The sequence below is a fragment of the Corvus moneduloides genome, chromosome 3 (assembly GCF_009650955.1).
Source record: "Corvus moneduloides isolate bCorMon1 chromosome 3, bCorMon1.pri, whole genome shotgun sequence".
NCBI classification, from domain to species: Eukaryota; Metazoa; Chordata; class Aves; order Passeriformes; family Corvidae; genus Corvus; species Corvus moneduloides.
The window spans coordinates 45,615,000-45,622,852 of record NC_045478.1 but is presented as its reverse complement, the minus strand read 5'-3'; positions in this window follow the sequence as shown (position 1 = coordinate 45,622,852).

The window sequence follows — 7,853 nt, the reverse complement described above, 5'->3', positions numbered from 1 at the left end:
GAAGAACCAGGATCATAAAATTAATTAAGGAAAAATATATTATTTGGCTTAAGTACCAAGGAAGGAAGTCTGCTATATTATACCTTTCTATGTCTGTTTCTTATTACACAATCCATATAATTCTTGAACAAATTTCCAGCTTCAAATGTCCACCTATTACAGATCATTATATATTCTTGTGAGCAGACGATTTCAGCAGCTTATCTTGAGAGCAGATGACTTCTACTCTTAGCAACAATTTTCTACACAGGTGACATGCAGGGTGCCCTAGCTAAGTTTAACTAATCGTGATGTACCTATGAGCTGAAATCAGAGCTGTATCAGAGCAAAAGAGAAAAAGTCACCTCAACTATTACTCTTACCTATTTCACATAGGATTTTGGCAATATTTACATGAAGTCAGCCATCATTCCTAATGTTTATTACACCTTTGTTTGAATACCACTCATCTTGGACAGGTGTCCAGAAAGGTAGATATTGTGGAGAGTTGGCAGAGTAAAAAGTGCCTGGTTTTTTCTGCCTGTTTACCCTGAATTTTTGTGCCAGAACAATGAGTAAATGAAAGGTGGTCATTGTTACCAGAGAACACCTCTCTGTTCATGAACAAAGAATTCTGGAATCAGACCACCTTTGTTTTGCTTATGAAGAAATGGAGAAAACATCTCTTGGTAGCTCACCATCTAGAGAAAGACAATCTAACTGGAATTGACAACTCTCCAAACAGACAGTTGTAGTTTTGGATCAGGGTTGGGCAATCTGGAAGATCATAATCAGGAAGAATTAGTTGAACTTTTTTAAATACAGCTTTGACTTTTTTATTTTACTTTCATATACCCATAACATGAGGATGAGATGCTTATTTTCAGGGCTACAGTTCTGGTTCCCTTTTCCCCCCTCTGTATAATATAAAGCAAAAGGTGGGAATGTTGAGTGTGTGACTTCCACTAGCCTTTGATACCATGGTTAAAATTCTGACTTTGAGTTTTAAATTAAAAAAAACCACCTTTGACTCACAGCAAATGTGAGTCAAAATGGAGGCTGTATGGGTGAACAGTAGCTTGAGTTCAAACTTGAATTCAAGTCCAAGACCTGAATTAATACCCTAATGCGAACATAGATCAAGACATTCTCTGTTTGTGGAGATCCCAGCAAAATATGAAACACTGAGAAAGAATAATGCTTTCTTTTTCCTAAGTTGTTGGACATTCTAGGAGGTGCATTCCCTGTCTGCAAGGTCTTTCTTAAACTCTTTCAGGGGTCAGTGCTGAAAATGGTGGGGAGATGCAAAATCTTTTCTGCATTGTTGAGGAGGAATTAGATAAAGTATAAAATACTGTTGGTCTTTGTGACAAAGCCTCTCTGATCTGAACTTTACCCACCAATTATCAAACTACAGCTTGAAAAACTTTCAGGAATATTCAGGAAGAGAAAGCCCCACGGGAAAACTGTTTTCCTCATTTAACTTTTTTTGCCAGACATTTTCAGTTTTGCAATTTGATTTTGTCACCATCCCTTAGGAAAGTATTCTCTGGAGAAGTACATGAGAGATTCAAATGTCACAAGGTTATTTAGGATTAAGAAATCAATCCTGACTGACTGGTGTACTTAAGTCTACTTCTGAGTTCACTTTTTTTCTTCTAGGTATTATTTTAGTAAGGTTTTTAAACAAATTCTTCACAGACAAGAAAGAACCTTTTCTTCCAGTTTCCTTCACAAATTTTGCATGTGCCTGTGATGGTTTAACATCAGCTGGAAGTTAAACTCCAAATAAGCAACACTCCTTCCCTCACCTCTTCTAGTAAAAGAGGGACAAAGGCAGAGATTATGGGTTGAGACAATTTACTGAAAGCAAGAAGCAATGGTATAAGAAATGCACAGTAACAGCAACAATATTAACAACAGAACTATGCAAAAAGGGAAGGTGTTTTATCCACAGAAAGGTGTTCACCACCTCGACTTAGGTGACACCTCAACAATGATGTAAGTGGTATGGAATAGTGACCTAGCCACGCCCACATGGTGCTAAAATCCGTCCCCTCTGTGCAACAGGACAGTGCCTTTCCCTGATTGTAACATCAACCACATCTTAACAATCAGGTACCCACAACTGCTACTTTAATTTCAGGGTACAAAGTCTCAGTGACTTGCTAATGTAAGTCACATTTGCTACATGCCAATGTAGTAAATAAAAACTTAAACTGAACAATACAGGATGAAAAATAAGGTCATACCGACAACATCTTGATTGTAAATTAAAATAACGAAACAATTTTTTGTATTGGTGCCTTTATTCTAAGCCTTTTTTTTTTTACTGCTCAGGTAACATTATCAAAGTATTTTGAAGAAAACTAAATAAAAGTTGCTTTCATAGTATGAACAGAAATAAGCATCATGAATTAGTTTCTTTTATATTTTAAAATATAGAAGAAATTTTAAAAATAGGTTATTTTATGAATTCAACACTCAGTTGCAATAAATTGCTATTAATTTTTTGTGCAAAAATTTCAACTGAGACTTTTTATGCACACTAAAACCAAAAATATATGGTGCTAATGTTAATGAATCTGTCAAATTCTTGAACACTTCTGTTCTTTCCCAGGGCTGAGTATGCTGTTTCTATGACTGATGTCATATTTGGTGCCCTAGTGACAGGAGGAAAGTATAGAAAACTAATGTCATAAACTTTAAAGATATATTCTGTATCTTAGTGGTATTGTCATTGGCTGTCAAAAATGATAATTTAGTTTTGACAAGTCATTCATAATTTACTCTATGTAACAAATTGACAGTGAAAGATACATTTTATTTTATAATAATACTGTTGGGTTTGGATTACTTTTATTTTTGTTGTTGTTTGTTTGTTTTAATAGAAATTATTACTTTTGATAGCCAGATTTCAAAATATTCTAACGGACATAACTGCTGATATCTTCCAAATTTTTTTACTACTGGATAACTTAGGCTAGAATGTATTTTTCAGAAGTTATATATGCTAACATGTTCTTCAAAGCAGAGGTAGAGCTAGATCAGGTTGCTAAGTAAGTTTTGAAATTCTTCAAGGATGAAGGTTCCACAACTGCTCTGGACACTCAGTTCTAATGCTTCAGCACGATCAGTGTGACTTGGTTTAAAATCTTCCTTCTTCAGCCATGAATAGGTTAATTTTTTTTCCTTACATTAGTCAACTTTTAAATTTTTTTCATTTCTGTTTATTTTCCAGATCAGATAACTTACATGCTTTCTTATTGGGTCTCAGCCAGCCAAGATCATCCTGTGAGACACAGGCGCAGTGCACAGTAAAATTAATATTACCAAAGGTATTTGCATTTTAAATTTGGAGATGGTAAGGTCTGCGGAACGCTAAGAGAAACAATAAAGTCTGTCTTTTGTGTTGCAAACTTTGAAAAATATTCTATTTTTGAAACTTTTCATTTACAATTTCCTGTTAATCTTTAGAAGAGCTGAGGAGATCTAAAATTCCTTAATTGCCAACTTGCATAGGAGAATAAAAAAATAGCACAATGGGAATAGCACATAGTAAAGCACCATTTGCATAAGTTACTAGAGGAAAGAAATGACAATATTAAAGGACACTGGGAACTTAAAGCGATCAATATTGGTCCACTGCTTTGTTATTTTGGAAGCAGTTGATTTTCTTTTTTATTTCTTGGGTTTTTTTTAGAATTATAGAATCATAGAATCATAGAATATGCTGAGTTAGAAGAGACACATAGGATCATTGAGTTCAACTCCTGGGCCTATGCAGGACACCACAAAGTTCACACCATACCTGAGAGAGTCATCCAAATGCTTCTTGAACTCTGTCAGGCTTGGTGCTGTGACCACTTCCCAAGGGTTCCAGTGCCCAAACACCACCCGGGTGAAAAAATTTTCTGATATCCAACCTAAACCTCCCCTGACTCAGCTTCGTGCCTTTTCCTTGAGTCCTGTTACTGATCACCGCAGAGAAGAGATCAATGTCTGCCCCTTCTCTTCCCCTCATGGGGAAGTTTTAGACAGCAAAGAGGTCTCCCCTCAGTTTCCTCTAGGCTTCCCTGCAAGGCACTTCACCATCTCTGTAGCCCTCCCTTGGGCACTCTCTAATAGCTTAATGTCTTTTTTATATTGAGGCACTCAAAACCCAGGACTTGAGGTGAGGCCACCCCAGTGCAGAGCAGAGCAAGACATTCCCCTCCCTTGCCTGGCTGGTGATGCTCTATCTGATGCATCTCAGGACAAGATTGGCTCTCCTGGCTGCCAGGGCACTGCTGACTCATGTCCCAGGTGCAGAATCCAGCACTAGCTTTGTTCAATCTCATATGGTTGGCAATTGCCCATCTCTCTAATTTGTCAAGGTCTCTCTGCAGGGCGTCTCTGCCCTCGAGGGAATTGACAGCTCCTCCAAAATTGCTGCTAGAAAAAATTTAGTATTTCTTTGAGTCCTGCATCCAAGTAATTGATGAAAATGTTGAAGAGAACTGGGCCAAGAATGGAACCCTGCAGAACCCCACCAGTATACATATGTCAGGTTCATGTTACCCCATTCGCTATAACATTTTGTGCCCAATCTGTGAGCCAGTTGCTCACCTACCACCTAACATGGTTAATCATCTCTTTTGGTTTGTTTCAGGCATTAGTCTTTGACTTGATTCAGAGTAGATTCAAGTTCACTTTTGGGCTACTTAATATTACAATTTGCAAATGAGTTGTGGATGCCTGGAGTGTGAATATGTGTATGTATGTAAGAGAGGAAGTAGATGCATCGTCCTGTGCAATGACAGACATAGTTACAAGGTTCATCATAATCCTAGTAGCTGGAACAATTGGTTGTCATGGATTTCCTGCTGTGAAAGAGAGGCTTTGGATATCTTTTCATCATTGTTCTATGCTGACATCTCAGACAGAACTTGAAAATAACATCACAAACATTTCTAGTACTCTGGTGAAAATATACAAGACTTCAGGAAGCCTAGAGACCTTGCTTTCACTATTGGTTTTATGTGAAAGGCACAGAGTTTTTTCTTGCTTTCTTATTTCTTTACCAGAAGCTGTAGTGACATTTTCTGTAATTAAGCTTTTATAGTATGTGATTTGAATATTCATAGTTATAAGCATTCTTCCTCTTCATAAAAATATCCTTTCTCCTAAAAAAAAGAAAACGTCTTAAGATATCACACTCTAAAGTTCTCAAACCTTATATACTAACAACTCCACTCTGGACAGAAACAGTTATTGTTTTATTGTGGGGGTGCCATTACTGTGGGGATACCAGTCTAGGGGGAAAATGACCATAATTATAAAGCTATTTTTTTAAGAGAAAAAAGGTACTCCATCATCTCTTCTTGTAATGATTATACTTATCAATGAAGTATTAAATACAGAAAAATCATGGCAGGCAAAATTTTGGTCATATATATGAATAGGCCTGACATACTGCAAATCATAGAATCAAAACATTCTCCAGTGGTTATTGCCACCTACAAGACACAGAGGAAGAACCAGGAGTGGGCAGAGACATTCCAAATAACATGTCAGTCTACTTTTCCTTATGTACATATAAATGTCCAAGGGAAAAGGGGCAAGACTGGGGTAAACAATGTCTTCAGGCCCAGAGTAGCTGATAAGTTCAAGAGGGGGAGTGGGACTGAATCAATGTACTTTTTCATCAGCTTCTTGAAAGTTTAGTAGTTCACGTGCTGACTCAAATGCAAAACAGCACCTTAAGGCAATGTCTAACCAACTGCCACTAGATCTAGCTTAGTTTGCTACTATCAAAGATGCTTGTGGTTTCAAGAATATTATCACTTTTACTGTTCCTGGAACATGATGAATGTTGGGGAAAAGTATATTTTATCAAAATAGTTTAAAGGTGGATTTATGTGGCCAATATTACACAGGCATTATGACCAAGTCTGAAGTTAGGATTAATTAAGGAAAAGAAGCAGAGTAATCATAAACATGCTGGCTAAACATGTTCATGATTGTGATAAGAAGAGACAGTAATTATTCAGACAATCACTGCAAGTAAGGGTGACAGTTTATGTTTAGGACACGCACACACACACACACATCATCTGTATCCATAGTAGTGAAATAATCATGCCCAGAAAATGAGGAAAAGAGTGGCCCATCAGTGGCCCATCATTAATAAGAAACTTCCTTAGATCTGAGAGCACAGCATAGAACAAATGGCCTGCTGGGAATGGTCACCCCAGTCACAACTTGACATGGCATGGGAAAGATACTTGGCGTAGACTGAAACCCATCCATGGACCATTCTTGCAATTTAACAGTAGAGAGAGCTGTTTCTCAGAACCTAGGGTTCTGCTCCACCACTGTTCAGGTTACTAATATTTTTGTAGCCACAAGCATTTTCTCAGATGGTGTAACTGCTTTTTTTCCCACACCAGCTTAGCGGATGGTGTATTACAAACAAACAGTTCCCCACTGTCTCTGTTGATTTAAATTGCCCATTTGCATTGAGTTTATTGAGTTTGAGGACATTCGGTACTGTAATACTTTTTGGACTGAGATCCAAATTCTCCATTCATTTATTTCTATCTATTCTCTCTTTCTCTTCCCCCTCCTCTTGAAACTGACAATGTGTCCGAAGGCACACAGGGTTATTTTGAATGCTTTCTGGTCAGTCTGTAGTCTCAAGGGTGATGCTGGTCTTACACAAAAAAATGTAACCAGTCAAACACAATACAATCCACTTAATTTTTTTTAAAGAACCCCACTGAAGCATATGGTAAAGATGTGCACAACTCAGGGGAAAACACTCACTCAAAGAAACACAAAATGAGACAGATACAGGCATTGGGTGGTCTACTGGCTATGCGAGGGTGTCCTCTCAGGGTGGTGGCATCTGGGCAGCTTTGCACAGTTGCAATACAGATTGTGCAGCATGACTTAGCCTGCAGGAAACCCTTGGGTTTGCCCTACCACATCTTCTGGGGCTCAAACCACACCCCTGCTGAAAGCCTCTGGGGTTGCCAAGCCATGTCCTCCTCAGAAACTGCCACCCTGGGACTCCAATGTGGCCCAGAGAGACTTGGTGGGCTGGGCGTGCTTGCATTTTTCTTCACCAGTGCATTCAAAACATTTTTCTGCTGCTCTTTGCTGACTCATTGCAGCCTTGTCCAGTTTTTACTTATATACCCTGTAAGCGACCAAAATTTACCTCAGGCTGAACAACAGCAGTAGGAGTTTCTCTCTGCTAATGTCGACAAAATCCACTTGAGTTTCTTTAGAGTTTACAGAGAGAAATGGGTAATTTTTCTGCCCTTCTTAACTGTACATTAAAATGAGATTGGTATTATTGTAAGAGTGTGTGTTACTATAAAAAAAAGCCTGTAAAAACAGTTTAGCCACAGGTGTCTATGTTCCAGGTGTCTATGCAGGATGAGGATAGCCCTCAAGAGCCTCTTCAGAAGTCATTTGCAGTTCACAACATTTGGTGAGTGATGCATTAGAATACACAACACATCAAGAAATGACCTGAGAGTCATTCATTGCTTGTTATTCTGAGACACTGTCCTTCTGAAATCTTCATTTAGAAAGTCCGTATAATTGATTTTTCATACTACCTTTTTCTACCTTTTCTCCTTCAACTGTCTCAAAATTAAAGCTGAAACATTCACGTTTGTGCAAAGATTATGGACATTAGGAAATCGTACCCTATGCAACTGGATACTTAAAATGTGAATTTATAGTTTTAATTTTTTTCATATCAGGCTTTATTCCACAAGAGCAAAAGAAAATAGGGGAGAAAGGAGTCACACTATGACTTTCTCATGTTCAGCTTTATAGTTACAGAGAAAAGAAAGAAAAGGGTAGAGTCAATATATTTA